General features: G+C 33.3%; 1 protein-coding gene across 2 annotated transcripts in view; it reads left to right on the top strand.

Moving 5' to 3' along the window:
• The window catches only part of Prr16 (proline rich 16), a 344117-nt gene that overhangs the window by 318638 nt on the left and 7535 nt on the right, over positions 1-17944 (top strand). The window lies entirely within an intron of this gene.

Below are 17944 nucleotides of genomic sequence, written 5' to 3'. Positions count from 1 at the left end.
AAGCTGCAAATATGGTCTTGTCACTTTCAGGCAGAAACACTGAAAGAGTTGTAATGTCCTAAGTGTAGCAAGATCAAGATCCTTGTTTCCTAGTCCCTCTGGAGGTTGGACTACATCTGCATTGATTTTTCACCACTCCTAGATGCATTCTTTTCTTACTCTATTTCTAGTTTGCGTTAATGATTTTCTTTCCATGTCTAAAACATTATTCTTTATAAAGAAGCTAAGCTTTGATGTATTTTCTAATTCCCTTAGGCAGAGTTCATTATTTTTATATTTTTATTCAAAACCAGTTTACTTGAATACATTATTCATCTTTGTTTTCTAAGTGCCTTAGCAGTTCATGGGACAAGCACATATTTTTTTTTCACTAAATAATTTTGTTGTTGGCTTGACCATACTATGAAAATTCAAGACTTTGCTCAGTACTGGAGATCATAGACAAGCATAGTCTTTATTAGTCTGGCTAAGTAATAGATCATGAATTCATGGGAAGAATAATAAAATGTGCACTATTTCTTTAGAAAATTATAACTTGGTTTTAGTTTTCTAAACTACTATTATTGGGTATAAATAAATAAGGTTTCACAATAATTTCAACAATTCATATTATTCTTTGTTTTACATGTAGAACAAAATGTCACCTAAATCAGTTTTGCAGTCTTAACCTATTTCAAAAATATACAGATGACAGATTATAGTTTTAACTCCTCATTGGTATTTGCAATTCTACTCCCCTATTCTCCTTTTAAATATATCACATATCAAAATATGGAAAGTAGGATTGAAATTTTAATGAATTTTAAAATATATACTCAATGTTCTAAAAGCATTGCTCTTCCTTTTTAAATTCTTTCACCATTAGTTAGAAGTATATGCAGTGGCAGCATTATAGATAGTTGCAAAAGGGTAGTATTAGGGGTTAGATAGTGGTTCCTAAGCTTATATTGTATACATCAACTAAATAAACCTTCTAACATTTTTAATTTACAACATTAAATGACCAAGGTTAAATTCAGAAAACCTAGGAAACTGGAGAAATTCGGTACAAATAAAAACAATCCTTTCACTTCAATATCTTCTAAGTAAATATCTTCACTAGAACATTGAGCAGGGTTTCTCATTCTTAGCACTACTAATATCTGATCTAGATCATTCTTTCTTGGGGGAGAGGCTGCTGTCCTGTGCATTTGTAGCATGTCCAGCAGCATCTCTGCCTCTACCTAGTGGATGCCATGAACAATATCTCCAGATGTTACCAAGTGACCACAAAAGCATGCAAAATCACCTCTTACACTGAGAACTACTGACAAAATGTAGTGGTTTTTCTTCTTCATTATAAATATTGGTAGTTTAAAAAAGGTAAATCTCATAAGTATTCTGCTTTATAGAATATTGAATACAATATTAAATAAAACTTCATATCAAAAGAAGTTAATAGATAATTGCTTAGCCAGATCAGTTTTAGCTTATTAGAAAATGTCTTTGGAGTTTTTTTATTATATGATTTAGTGAAAAGTATAAGAAATAATATAGCCTGAACTCTCCTAGTAGGAGAGCTTCCTAACCACTCAGGGCCAACATTTCCTTATCTATGATAGTAAGTGATCTTTACTACCTTAGCAAGTTCAACATCTTTAATGCCAGGAAGCTAAACAAATGAGTTATTGCTTATCAATATATTCATTAAACATATTTATTATGTGCCTGCTATATGTTTGGCATTTCTTGTTAACATTTATCAATATGATGAAACACAGTGTATCATCACAACATCTAACAGTTACTTTCAAAATAATATATGTAGCTATTCTACTTAAGTTTCAGATATAAAATAAAATCATAATTTGTTATTTGCCTCAAATTTGAGATTTTTTTTAACAATTCTTTCTTTAACAATTCTTTCTTTCTTTGTTTCTTTGTCTTAGCTGCCAGAAATTTAATATTAATTTGTTCCTCTCCTGCTTCTTCCTTATTGCCCCTCCACTTCCTCTTTTTATTAGTTTTATCTTTTCTGGTTTATTATGGAGCACTTCTCCATGTATAATTATCTTTGTGTCTATTTAGCAGCTGAGAATCCAAGAACAAAAATAGTTCAATATTTAAACTAGTTGCATTATTAGGACATTTTTAAAATATGAAATTAAAAACCAGATATTTGATTTCTTCCATTTTATATATTACAGTTCCTTATTATGTTCCCTTTGAATCCACATTCAGGAGCACATTGAATTCTGGGGCTCCTTAAATTCAGAAGTCAATTGATAATGCAGAACTGAAAAGGTGGAAGTTATAGGCAGTGCTTGTTGTATATTACTAACAGAAGTACAAAGGAAATATTAGTGTAGGATATGGTAGACCTCATTTGAAATAAAAGTGTGTTGAGGGCCAAACTCATTACTGAAATGATTTAATTTTTAATATATCACACAGACACCTTGATGGTAGAGTTTACTTCTTTTTTTATTTGAAGTGGCATATCATTAGATTTTATTTGAGAAAAATTCTGGTAAATGTTAGGACTTTTTACCTGAACTTCTGATTAATTCCAAATTCAGCAGGACTAAAGTCTGCACATTTTTCAGTTCTTTTGATTGGAAAATATTTAAATTTTAAAAATGAAACGCCCATGTTTTAAAAACTTATAATACTAATGACACATTGCCAAGAACAACGGGATAAGTATGTTCAAAGTAATAAGAAAATATTTTGAGGGCCATTAAGAGCAATGAATCTTTTACTAGGGTAAGTTTTTTATTTTAACATTCACTGCATTTTCTGATCACCTTTGTACACATATTCACAGTTGTAATGTCCAGTGGTGGCAACAATGAAGGCAGGGGTGGAAAACTGACTCACTCAGGTTAACTACAAAATATCTAGATATGTACAAATTAGACTTGTAGCATATCTTACTCTCCTCAAGAATCTTTTTAAAAGAATATTCATTTTTCATTTTACAAAGAGTTTCAGGAAAGGCCACTATTATAGTTGAAGCTTGTATTTTTCCTATCTGTAAACTTACATTATTAACATATAGAATATGTTAATATAGAATTTAAAGAATAAAATATTTTGGAAGAAGAAAAATAAAGTTCAAGTACAATATATTTTATTTTGCTTGGATTGTAATTTCTTTTTCAGTACAATGTTCTTAAAAAAGAAAAGGACAATAGAAACTACTTCTGCCATAGACAAGAACATGTTCTTCCCAAGTATTAAGGTATTTTAGAGACCTTAACAGTACAGAAAAATAACCTGATTGTTCTAGATTATAAACATGGCTTTCGTCTGCCGATTGATTGTTGCTGATCAAACTGACCTTGACTTATAACCTTGCCCGTCCCTGTGGAGAAGAGACTAGTTAACCTGGTTTATTAAGTTAATGAAATTTCTCCCAGTGAAGGCTAGCTTATCAACTCACCTATGGTATCTTGGTATTTATTTAAAAACCAAAGGAAAAAATAAATGCCACTCATAAAGTTGAAACCAACATTTGATTGCTTATCTAACACAATGTCTGGAAAACATGGGTAGATATTGAAGGGGGAAGTATTGTTATCATTTATTTATGCAATAATTAAAGCAGAAAATAGAAGTTATCTGGCATAAATATTTAAGCAAGGAAGAGGGCGTAATTTTAGCATTTTACTTTTGTTCTGATTGAAGATACTCTCATTCCATCATAAGAAAATAATGGCACTGTTCCACCATTGCTTACTTATTTTCAATTGAACTCAGTATAATATGCATGTGTTAACATTAGATACAGCAGGGTTTACTGCGGCTACACAAAGGAGCTTTGGCAAAGGGAGGAATAAGTATCAGCCATTCTTTTCACAGTACTTTTCTAATCCGGCTGAAACTGTTTCTAAGCAGCACATCAGTGAATAAAGGGAGATTAAAACAAGGAGTGGGGGGAAAAAAGGGATTTAGAAATACAGGGTTTTCAAAATGCTTTTGATTCTCAAGAAAAAATTCAGTCATTTGGATGAACAAAATTCCTGCTTAACCTAGAGTGATGAAAACATTCTGAAAGTACAGATTTTATTTTTCAGATAAAAATACAACACAATAAAACAAAACCCAGTCCTCTAAACACCATTAGTGAGAGTCAAGAGAGCCATAGAAAATCCCCATGTTGTGGAGCCACATCTCTCTCCCCCCACTTCCTCCGATGATGAAGGAAATGTCCTCAGTTAGTGTGCTTTTCTGGGATCATAGAAAAAAAAACCAAAGTATTTGGGCAACTGTTTTCTCAATTGGTTCCTAAAGCATGGATATTTCAGTACCTTTTATACTATATTTCTCAAAGTAGCTAAATATTAGAAAGTATTTATAACTCTTTGAATGCAAAATCTATGGCACATGATGATATTGTTAATAATGCTGAAAGGAAGAGAGCAAGACTGTTGCTTTGACTGTTGGCAAATCTGCTGCTGTGAACTCCTTCGGTTATGGAAGAGTCCTGCCGAGGTAGTTTTGCAAGAATCAAGTTTGAGGTAGCTTGTTCAGCACTTCTGTGGAATTATCTACAAATTTATATTTGTCCAATAATCCTGTCTCTGTAAAAATAAAATACACCAACTTTGCAAAATTCACTTTTATCTATGTTCTTTCTTTCTTTCTTTCTTTCTTTCTTTCTTTCTTTCTTTCTTTCTTTCTTCTTTCTTTCTTTCTTTTCTTTCTTTCTTTGTCAACCCTGGGAGGCAGAAATTAATGCCTGTCCCAGTTTTTAAAAATTTACAATGGAAAATACTGAATCTCAAAACTCTCTTATCCAACCACTTAGAATTACTTGAGTATAGAAGTTAATTTTGCTTCCCAGACTCCAAAACCATCACATTATACCAGGTGCTGCATTTAGAATTTGTAAGAATTTGTCAATGAATCAATTATAATATGTTCAACATCAGTCCATGACTACCCCAGAATTGCATATAAGTTCAACCAACCAACATACAAACAATCCATATATCCTGTAGAATGAGCACTGAGTGATTAGAAATCACACTTAATCATAAAAAGTCATTAGTGGTCTTGATTAATTTAATGACTCATTGTGCCCATAATAAGCAGCACAAAAAGACTTCTAGAAAGTACATTTCAAGTTAACATTTTCAACTTGGAATCTAAAAGAAAGGAGACTCAGCCACCTCATTTTTGACAAAGGAGCCAATTGCCCTCATTGGAGAAAAGATAGCCTGTTCAATAAATGGTGTTGGAAAAAATGGATTTCAACCTGCCAAAGATTAAAACTAGACCCATACCTATCACCATGCACTAAACTAAGATTGAAGTGGATGAAAGAGCTAAATATCAAGACAGAAACAGTAAACTTGCTGGAAGATAAGTTAGGTAGAACTGTCAATGACATTGGCATAGGAAAAGACTTTATGAACAAAATTTCAGTAGCACGGGAGCTAACACAAAGAATCAACAACTGGCATCTCATCTTATTAAAAAGCTTCTGCACTGCAAGAGAAACCACCAACAAAGCCAAGAGACAACCTACAATACGGGAAGAAATTTTTAGGAGCTGTACCTCAGACAAAGGTCTACTATCTAGAATATATAAAGAACTGAAAATAATCAGATCCCCCCAATTCAAAAATGGGCATCCAAAATGAACAGACATTTCTCAGACAAAGAAGTAAAAGCAGCAAATAAATATATGAAAAAATGTTCAACATCACTGGTCATTCGAGAGATGCAGATGAAAACAACACTGAGATTCCACCTCACCCCACAAAGAATGGCTGCTATCAAGAAATCAACCAAAAACAAATGGTGGCTGGGGTGTGGAGAGAAAGGAACCCTTCTCCATTGTTGGTGGGAATGTAGATTTTTGCAACCACTGTGGAAATCAGTATGGAGATACCTCAAAGAATTAGGACTAGAGGTCCCATTTGACCCAGCTATTCCCCTACTGGATATCTTCCCCAAAGAGTTAAAAGAATCATACCACAGCAATATATGTGCACCTATGTTTATAGCTGCATAGTTTGTAATAGCTAAGGTTTGGAAACAGCCCAAGTGCCCATCAACTGAAAACTGGATAAAGAAGATGTGTTTTTTTTTTTATAAAATGGAGTACTACTCAGCCATAAAGAACAAGAAACTAGAGTCATTTATAGCTAAATGGATGCATATTGAGGCCATACTCTTAAGTGAAATAGGACACACATGTGTAAATACCGAATAGTATCTCTAGTGTGAGAAACTGAAAGTGTAAATAAGGATGAAAATGATTAAAATGAATAATTGATCATTTGAAATAGGGAAAGGTCCAAAGGTGGAGGGGTGGTGGGAGGGGAAGGGGAAAAGGAAGAAGAGAAAGGAAAAATTATGTCAAAGAAAAAAAAATGGAAACAAAGTCTATGTAAATAGGGAAGGGTGGTGGGGGTGAAGGGCACACAGGTAATGGGGAAAAAAAATAAGAAATAAGGTACATCATGTTCAGGTACAAACACCCAATGATAAGTGTAAATGTATTGAATACCTAAAATGTACCAATTAATATATAAATTTTTTTTAAAAAAAATAAATAAATAAAAGAAAAGAGAAAAAGAGATGACTTTTTTTCCCCAAAGTTATTTTCTTCCTTTCTATGGGAGAACTTGCATATGATATTTAATATTAATCTTTATACAAATAATAAAAAATTCTCAAATGATTGACAAAGTATCACCAAATAGGTCAATATGCCATTGTGGGGACTGAACCCAAGGCCTCACCTATGGTAAGCATGTGCTCTATTAATGAGCTATATCTCCAACCTTACAACATGTCTTAATATTTTTATTATAGATACACTGATATAAGATGTTATCATTACCTTGAAAAGTTACCACATGACCAAAACTTCACTGTTTTAAATGGCATTCTTCATAAAACATAATTTCCCAGCCAGGAATGGGATTACACCTCTCCACTCCCTGGGATTACACCCCAGCACTCTCTGAGGCTAAGGCACGAGGCTCACAAGTTCGAGCACAATCTTGGTTAATTAAGTGATTTTAGGGAGATCCTGTCTCAAAATAAAAAATAGAAAATGGTCTGGGGGTATAGTCACTGCAAAGACCCTGGGTTCAATTCCCAGTAACACAAAACTAACTAAAAAATAATGTAATTTTCCATTATAATTTAGTGACTTCTTGAGACCCTATCTCAAATTTTAAAAATTTCTAAAAAGGCCTGGGTTAGGGGAATGATTGAAACATGCTACATGTGTGTAAATAAGGATTAAAATGAATAATTGACAATTTGAAATAGGAAGAAAAGGTCCAAAGGAGTAGGTGAAGTGGGAGGGAAAGGGGAAAGGAAAGAAGGGAAAGGAAAAATTATGAGAAAAGAAAAAAATAGAAACAAAGTCTATGTAAATAGGGAAGGGTGGAGCGGGGGAAAGGCGCACAGCTAATGGGGCAAAAATAAGAACCAAGATACCTCATGTACAGGTACAAACACCCAATGAGAAATGTAAATGTATTGTATACCTAAAATGTACCAATAAAATAACTTAAGCAAAAAAAAAAATCTGCCAAAATAAAACCCATTAAACTGTATAACAAGTAATAAAAAATGTGAGGACAAAAGAAAAAAATGGATGTACTTAGTGTGAAGGTCCTGGACTGAATAAAATAATTAATTTAATCTAAATTAAATTAATTGTCAAAACAATTGACAGCCACTTTTTCAAACTGATAATACTCTACATGGACATATTACAGAGGAGGAAACATATTTTCTGTCTTTGTTCAAGTTTGTGGCTGAAGCTTCTATAAGAAAAGACAGATTATAAAAAGCATACAATTTTATTTAATGTAAGTTTTATGTTCATATGGGAAATTTCATAAAGAAATTAATACTTGGAAAAACAGGTAAAATTATGTACCTTGTATGCTAAGTTTGAGAAAGAAGTGGATAGTTGTAAAATATGAGTAATGTTTTTAAAAAGCATGATCTAATGGTAATAAATTAATGAAAACCACAAGACCTGTTTGTTCGACTTCCTTTCTGTGCTCATTTGTCGTCAGAGATAATGGTTCCTTGGGTATAGTGAGGGTACCTCCGACTGATGGTCCTAGGACCTGCTCCGGCAGAAAAGGGAGGGAAGAGGTCAGAGATGCCTTCCTATTTCTGCTGTTATCTAAACTCCTTCAGCTTAAAGTGCTCAGTCTTCCAAAATGCCATGTTTTAAAGTAGCATGTCCTGAACCCCATCAATAAACATGTGCTTTAAAAAGGATCAATTTCAGATACCAATAAAAGCAATATTTTTTCCTGTGCAAATGCAGGCGTTTAGGACATCAGAACTTCTATGTAACTAATTTTCTTAAGGAATTTCACCAAATTAATTTTTCAGGTATTTATATATTGAAGATAGATTTTCAAATGATGTCCTTATTTGAGAGTGTAGAGTTTAAAGGAATAAATATTTTAGTGTTCTAAGTAAAATGTAAAAATTTCAATATGTGGACACTTTCATTTATAAAATGAATAAAAATGATTTCATACACAAATATTTTAAGGCATTTCTTAAATTCATCTTTTGTGTTGTCTTCTATAGTTATGTTTGAATTTTTAAAATCAAACAGAATAAAGCATAATAAAGTACACTAAGCTGGACATGTGGCCAATGTTATTTCAGATTTCCATGTAAAAACATGGACAGATGAAGTAGCCTACTTAGACAGAATAACAGAGACATCTCTGTGGGCATGTGTCCACTGTTATTTCACTGTTCCTAGAAACACCTTCCTTTACATCCACACTCCCTCAATCCTGAGTTTTAAAGCTCCATGTCATTGTCAGGGCACTGTTAATAGTTTTATCTTTGAATTTGTGTTTTGTAACTGAAGGCTGTGAGACCCTGAAGAGTGTGTAGGGAGCCTGGTGCCTCTCTTTGCACCTCCCACCCACACACATGATCCTGGCCTCCCATTCTACATCCACACTCAGAAGTCACCATTGCCCCTGTCCAATGGTGAGCAAAGTACTGACAGCCCTGAGACATGTTCTCAGTTGCAGGGCCAGGCATCAGGGCCAGGAGAGGTCTGCACTCATTCTGCAAGAAGGGAGGAGCATTAAATGGCAAATAAAAAGAGAGAGATGATAGGATAAAAAGAAGAAAACTTTTTCCCCATGTTTTGAGTATTTTTCACTGGGCGTCACAAATTTGGCTGTAGTAGTTTGGAATGTTATTGAATGTTATAGAATGTAACTGTCAGATACACTGACTCAGATGAGAAGAGCAGCTCTAAGGGTCATGATATTGCAGGGTATTATTATGGTAGGGACTTATTTTAGAAAATGGCCATCTAATCTTAAAGACAAATATCTCTTTAAAAGTTCACTTTGTCAGGCAGAAGCACAATTATTAAGTATCTTTAATCCACCCAGCACTAAACTTTAAGTTCATTTAGCATGTCTTCCTCACGGAGGTACAGTCCTTAGGCAGGGCCAGCACTGTTTCTGGATTCAGGAACACAGGGCTACCATCGTAGGATCTCGCTTCATTTAATGATGAAGCTAATTCATAAGAACAAATTACTTGTGTCAACTTAGAGCATGATGCTAGAATTAGCAATATAATTTTCTTGATTTTGAAAATAATCATTTTGAAAGTGATTGTCTCAATAATCATAGTTTGTGAAGCACGAAATGAAATGTTTTTCTAAAGTAGCTAGATATTTAATTGAAATTAAGTATTACAATGGAGTCCATCTGAGACAGACAAGCAGCAGGTGCTTCCCCTCACTGAGTAGAGGGGGAGCAGGTTAGCCTGGCTGCCAAGCCCCAACCCTACCCCACCATGGACTGAGGCCTCAGTGTCTGTACCCTGGCCACTCCAAGAGGAGCTGCACATTGTCTGAGTCACAGTGTCTCTCCCCTGCTCCCACTATTTCACATTCTCACAAGGCTAAGATCCAGGAGGATCTGGGCCCACTGTTACCATCCCCTGCCTCCACAAATACCAGTTATCTGCAGCGAACACAGCCAGCACTCTGCAGGATTCCTGTTTCAGCCCCGTTATTTTTCCCAGAGATGCTGGATCACAGCCATGACAGCTACTGCTGTCCTGAGCCCTGCTCTCATTTGAACCAATCACAGATTTGCACTTGGACCAATCAGCAGGACTGAATTTGAGCCAATCACAGATCTACACTTGTCCCCCTGTACTGCAGCACAGGATCTGTTACTGATTTGCTCTGATGGGTCCACAAATCTGCCCCTGATTTATTTCTCTAGTAGTGTGGGCTCAGAATGCCCTGTAAATCTACTCAGGGTTCTTATCCTGAATAGTATGGACAGAGTAGTTGTTTCAAAAGAAAGAGAAATAAACACAAGGGGCTGTTAACTCTGGAGAGCTCTGCAGGCAGCAGACAATGGAAGATCAACAACTGAAACACAGCCGACAAAGCTGAGCTGTAGACTCAGCACAGCAGCACCAGTAGTGCGGCATCAGGCCAGAGCCAGAGGTGGCTAGACTGGCAGCCCGCTGTGTAACCGTTGGGTGGGCATCCAGCATTATCTGGTAGTGTCAGGACGGCTAGCAGAGCTGCACTTCACCAATTCATTATTTATGTCGAAGCAAGCAAAAGAACACATCACTGAATGACGGCACATCCACAAGTGGCTTTTGGCTGATTTAGTCATATATTAAAAAACAAACAAACAAAAAAACCAAAGCAACAACAACTATATGTGGATGGCAAACCTCTTAGAGTTTTCCATGTTACAAACAGCCCACTGCAGCACACGGACCATAGGTTCACCACCACTGATACTATATCTCCATATAATAGCCAAAAGAAACTTCTTAAAATTTGGAACCAAACATAGAACAAGACTAAATATGTAACACAAATAACACATAATGTTTTAAAAATGAACCTAGATCTTTTTATCTGTGTACATAGGATAATTTTTTGACTCTTTTTTTCAAACTGATATCTTGCGTACTTTTCACGTAAGTAACAGGTTAAATACAATTTTCATCATAGAAAGCTCTTTGAAACTTTTTGTGAAGGTATTAAGGACACTCTGCACAACTTTTCCCATTAATATTTTGTTTTTGTTTATTAATTCTTTCTAAGGGGGAGGTACTGAGAATTTTGATGAAAATCCTCTCATCAAACTCCCTTGTTACAACCACCCTGTGACAAGAGAGGAGAATCATTGGCCCCATCCTACAGGCATGCAAGAGCACCTGATATCTTCAAGCTATGTAATGAGTTTATCTGCTGTATAATCCAACCTGCACATGACAGCATATGAAACCATTAATATTTGGATAAATGTGGAAATGAAAAGATTCTCCATATGTGGAACACCTGTTCTCAGTAGCTATATGCTCAAAATAACTATCAGTCTCATGTGACCACAACAGGCCAACTTTTACAATGGTGTCTTTAGAACAATACTACACAATAAACAAAGCAGGTGAATACAACACTATTGGGTTTGTCTTCCATGAAATTTCCTACACATCTAGTGCTACAGCCTAAATAGACACACAGAGCAGCAATACGAATGACAGAGACCACGAGTTCCCCTGGCTTACATTGTACAGAATCAATATCTTTTATAACAACTCATAAGCAGTGAAATGAACATGGCCAATTACAACAATCCACTGCTTCAAATAAATAAATAAGTAAATAAAGCTAATGATAATTTATGGTCATGCACAGTCCATCTATAGGACATTAGTTTACCAATCAGAATTTTTTTTTGCCATAAGCAATGTTACCAAGTAATGAATTTAACTTTCTACAACTATCAAGTTGCCATGGAGACAGAGATTAAAAATTAGTTTAAGGTCATTTTTCTTTTTAGAGAAAGAGAGAAAATGTCTTGCTATGCCTTCATGTTCATTAGGAAACATAAATATTTGGAAACTTGGATTACCAAAAAGATCATATTCTTTGACATATAAGTAACAAAATTCAAATGACAATCATACATTAGAGTCAAGAAACCAAAGGAAAAAAAGCTGCAAAGGAAATAGGACATGCTGGTAAAAATTTTATGTATATGCATACATGTATTTATAAATTTATTTACACATATACTAGTAAACTTATAAAAATGGAAAATGATTTTTTAAACTGTTTTAAATTTTGTAAATAATATTACTATAAATATTTTGACAGATGATTAAGAAAATATAGGAAACATGAATAAACTTTAGAAATTGGAAATTTAAAGACTTCTATGTTTAAGGGTAGAAAAAATAATTATAGAAAAATATAAATTATCATATTTGCTTCAACAATACTTTGCTTTAGCAAATAATTTGCTTTAGCAATACTAAGAAAAGAAATGAAAGACAGTCAAACATTTCCCACTAAATTGAGAGGTTTTTTTTTTTTTAGGAATTTCCATAATGGTTGTGTTAGTTTACATTCCTACCAACAATGTAGAAGGGTTCCTTTTTCCTACAGTCTTGACATAATTTTTTATTTGATTTCTTTTTTTTTTATTTGATCTCTTAATGGTGGCCATTCTTTTTTGAGTAAGACAGAATCTAAGTGTTGTTTTCATTTGCATTTCTCTAATGGCCAGTGATTTACATGATTAATGGCCCTTCTTCATGTATTAGTTCTAATCTGCCATAAAGAAAGATAAACTTGAATAATTTGTAAAATACAATGTTTAGTGAAATAAATGAGACATATGCATTTAAATAGCATATGGTTTCTTTTATATGAGAAATCCAAATTATAAACAAAGAGCAAAATAAAAGATAGATAATAGGAAATAGGGACATAGGTCTTTCTAAAATGGGAAGGAGACAAAGAGATGGAGGGATGGGAAGGGAGAGAAGGGGAAGGCAATTAAAAAGGAGTTAAGGGCAGGGGATTTAGCCTCAGTGGTTCCGGCGCTTGCCTTGCAAGCGCAAGGTCCCAAGTTCGATCCCCGGTACCAAAAAAAAAAAAAAAAAAAAAAAAGGAGTTAAGATGTGTTATGTATGTGTAACTCCATACACATGCATGCAGATGTACTGCAAACATGTACCAATAAAAAATAAATTTCTTGCACAACAAAAATAAAATTGTAAAAGCAGAGTCAAAAGAATGAGGCATCATGATGAAATGATTATATGGAACATTATATTAGAGATACTAAAATATGCAATAAGACAGGTGAAATTATTTTAAAAAGAAACATGAAATTCTCAAATTTATAAACAATCTGATTAGTGAACACAGGTCTTTTGAACCAAAATGAGAAGTAATTATAAAAATATTTGGAAATTCATTAATAGCCTTCTATACTAGAAATAAGCACTTATAAAATATAATTTTTATCCAGATAGCAATGAAAGAAAAAAAAAACTAGAAGAAATCTAGTAAGAAATGTAGGAATGATGTGATATAAAAGGTTTAAAAAATAATTGATATGTCTCTGATATGGCTACTTACCACTGTACAGATGCCAATTCTTTTAAAAATATTCTATAAATTCAATGTCATTCTATTTAATATTTAAATGTTTTATCCCCAATCTGAAATTTACAGTGGTAAAAAAGTACAAGACTAATGTCCAGAAACACTGCCAAGTGTGTATGTGAATTATTACATAATGTTATGAGAAGCAATGAACAGGATGAAGAAATAATCTAAAGAATCAGAGAAAATATTTTGAACTATGTATGTATATAAATGTGACAAAATAATGATCATTCAATAAGTGACATTAAAAAGATTATTAAATCACATAAAATACTTAGATTCATAACTAATATCATAAAGTTCCTAAGTTACATCAGGGATTAGAATACTTTTTTGCAAATATCCAGAGGATAAGTTTTCATCTCAGTCAGCCTGACATTGCTGTCACAATACCACTCTATGCACATACAAGGCCAAGTGCATGGGGTAAGAACAGTAGATTATTCTTGCAAGTCTTAGTGTAGACCCTGATTTAATCTCACTACAATGAAATTTTCTTATTTGGGAAAATGGAAAGAGTATCTATTTCATAGGATAATAAAACAAATAAGTAATATTTGGGTCAATGGAGTAGTAATCTAACTTTTTATCAGCATATTTTCCATGTTTGGCATAATGCCTAGTGTTGCAGGCATTCTATTTATTTTCATTTAACTGAACTAACTAAAAACTTTGCTGCTGCTAAATTAACAGTAACAGGACATAAAGTAACAGTAACAGTAAATATATTTTATTTTAAATTATTTTGTTCTCTTCATTGTTACTATTTAAAATCGACAGATAATACTTTGCCACCTTAAGAAATTTAAAATTATATACACTTATTAATATGTCCTATATAGTTATATAAAAGGTGTGTTTAAAATATATTTTACAACATTATTCACATTCAAATGTATAAAATTTTGAAATATAAAAATATAGATTATAAATAGATTATAAAAATATAGATTATAAAAACTAAGCCAATGCACAAATAAATATTGAATTATGAGGTACATCTGTTTAGACAAACTTTTCTATATTCTTTTTAGTTCTGTCATAGCTTTGTTTACTATGATTGTCATTTTAAAATTATGATAAACTTGATAAAAATGCTCTCAGCCACTTAAAATGGTACTTATAGAAATTAATTAATTTGACATTTAATGAGTCAAAATCTAAAAATTATCTAGCATCATTTATATTTTGCATATCACATTCAGATCTGGGAAAATTTGCAAGAATGAAAATAATGAGCCTCAATGTGCTTGAAAACAACTGAATGAAAATCTAAAAAGTGAATAAAATCTTAATTGCTTTTAAGGAACAACTTTTTGAACAGAATGTAGCAATTAACCCAGTGATCTAAAGAGTGGGTCAGAAAATTTTCATGTAGGATATTTCAGTTCTCTTTTGTTTATCTGAGAGCCTGGTAGATACCATTTACTTTTCATTATTTCCATGCTGAATAAATTCATTTAACATGTATATAACAATGATGTTGTATATTGTGTCTCCATATCTGAAATAAACATACAAAAAAGAGATTATGTGAAGATTTTTAAATGTTTTTATTTTAAACCAATAATAACGGAATCACATGAAACTTAAATTGAAAATATTTACATAATAAATTATATTTGAGGCTTTCCTTTAGTGGGAAAAAATATTTGATCTTGATGTGAATGGGTTGAATGTGTTGTTTGATTCAGGGAGAGGTTCGGATATATGTAAAAATCTTCCAATTTCAGTAAAAATAAAGTGTATTCCTCTAATATCCAATCTTAGAGTCCAATCAGCAGAATCAGACCTCTACTGGTTACATGATTTGATTTTCTGTTTTCTAGATTTGATCACTGTGCTGATATGGAAATATCTGCTTCCATGAGATACCTAAAAACCATGGAACAAGAAAAGCCTCATAATAATGTTTGTTCTTGAGCAGGAGGTAATTGAATGACACTCTCTCTTAATTCAGTATGAATAAAGGGGTTATTTTGTACTCCAGTTTATCTCACTTTTTAAAATAAAATGTTTGTTATATGTACTTCCCCACCTTTATCATCCTCTCTACTTTTTCTTAGCAACTTTAATCATGAGAAATTTTCAAAAATTTTATTGCCATTTTAATAATTTTTATGTAGTATAAAAGGATACCCTGGCCTCTGTCAACTTCAGAAACTTCTCACTTCTCTCCCTTAAATCTTGTGCTGCACAACATTAACAGCACCAAGTTCTGCCTTGCTTCTGCAGCTCTGCACATGCTAGTCTTTCATTTCATATGTAGTAGTGTTTTACTACTCTTGCAAACTCCAACATGTCCCTCAAATCTCAATTCAAAGGCCACAGAAAAGCTTCTCAGTTCTATGCTTGGCCTTTGATCACATATATATATTTTTTTTCAGATAATAATCTCATGAGCAGGCAGGAGATTCCCTATTTGTATCTGTGGTTCCTAGATCAGTGTGCAATGGGCAATAAATATTTTTGTGTAAATACATAAATCAATGATCTATTTAACAACCTTAGTAAGCTGTAATAAATAATTGTAAAGAACCCTAAAGATTCCTATATTACAGAGCCATGAAAATATATGAGTTGTGATCTAAAAATATGATAAAAGTTTAATTCTTAAAAATTTACTATGGTAAAAGACATTACCATTAATCCCCTTCAAAATACTCTCCCTTGCTTTTAATATACATTTCATCTTTCTTGTAGCTTTGGAAGCAATTCTGGAAATTCTCTTTTGTAAGTTCTTTAGTTGTGTTGTTTTGTCTGCCTTGATGTCCTGAATTGATTCAAAACATTTACCTTTCATGCCTTTCATTGGGGAAACACCAGAAGTTGCATATCATGCCGTATCCAGTGAATGAGATGAATGAGGATGAACCATAATGTTTATGAGCCTGTTTTTTTTTTTATTTGATGGCATTCAGTTTTGATCCACCTCATAGGAACACTCATGAAAATGGGAAAATGATCAAAGAAGCATGTTCAAAGCAACAGTTGAAGATTTTTTTTAGCTCAATTCAGGTAGAAATCATGAATCAGTTCTGTTAGTTAATTCAGACTCTGTCAGTGACATTGTCAGCTGCCACGGGCCAAGATGGGCTTTACATCCTGTGGACACAGCCCAGAGAACAGTCAGAAGGTGACCCTAGGGGTGGTGGGGAGCATGGGGCATGCTGTTTCAGTCCCATCTCAGGGACTGAGAGAAGCCAGTAGGAGGGGTGTGACTGCTGTCCGCTAAGCACTGGCCACTTATTGCTTCTTAGGAAAAAAGGGCGGAGTAAGGCACTTTTCTTCTGCCTCATTTTGAGGGGAATTAATGGCAGTGTGTCTCTTACTGTCATAAATTTTTTATATGAACATTCATTCTATATTTCATAATTGGCACACTTCATATTTGGCACATTATGTTTTCCCAAATATACGAATTTACCCATATATTTATGGATAGTCTCATTTGTATGTTTTTCAAACTGCTTAAATATGAAACACTCAAAATATAAATAATTTAAAGAGCAAAATAACCATCTTAAGAAATAGAGGTAGTCTTGGTAGAGACAGAAGCAGATCTGGGAAAGGAGAGGGTAGGGGAGTAAACATGATCACAATGTCACAGTGTGATATGTCTGGTACCAAACCCTCAAGCTGAATGTAATCACTATGGATTCCAAGCATGCATTAAAAAAAAGATGTCACACATAGTTAAAAAAATAAAGTATCCTCTTCAGAAAAAAAAGTGAACCAAAATATTAATTATTGTGGTACTGTTTGGTGTTCTTTACATACACAGAGCTCTCAATTCCCACAACATTAAAAAAGAAGGTACAGACAAATGCAAATAACGTTGAAACCAATCTTTTCTACTCTATACAGTTTAAGTACCACAGTGATGAAAATTTGTCTTCTATTTCTGCTTCTTTCATAGAACACCTTTAATTATGAGCCAGAGCAAACCTTCACATCCATTAACTTATTATGTTTGATGATTTTGCTAATTGTAATCTTAGAGATAGAAGTAAATTTTATTTGTTTTTTGTCCATTTGGGTGTTTATCTTAAATTTAAATAAGTTAAATAAATTTAACTTAAATTATTTAGTACTAGGACATTGTTATAGTAGTAGAATAACAATGAATATTATCTTTTATCAGCTTAGCAGAATGTTAACTAAGGGGTTGTCCCAACCACATAAAAATGATCTACTCAGTTATATGTGCGTGGTTTTATATTGGAGAAAGGGACACAGCTGCTCCCAAATTAAGAGTTAAAGCAAGGGGTTCTTAGATGGACGTTAAATGATAAAAAAATACATGTAAAAGGACTGTTCTGTATCTTTGACTTTTTAAATCATTTATTAATCAATTAATTATGGCATAAGTTTTATTTATTTATTTATTTATTTATTTATTTATTTATTGGCACCAGGGATCAAACTCAGGACCTTGCACTCAAGAGGCAGGCTGTGGCACCACTGAACTAAATCCCTGGCCTG

The sequence above is a fragment of the Heterocephalus glaber genome, unplaced genomic scaffold, assembly GCF_053883595.1.
Source record: "Heterocephalus glaber isolate CG9 unplaced genomic scaffold, H.glaber_assembly_v1.0 deba00001606, whole genome shotgun sequence".
Taxonomy (NCBI): domain Eukaryota; kingdom Metazoa; phylum Chordata; class Mammalia; order Rodentia; family Bathyergidae; genus Heterocephalus; species Heterocephalus glaber.
Note: the sequence above shows the minus strand (reverse complement) of the source record. Positions and strands in the feature narration are given on the sequence as shown.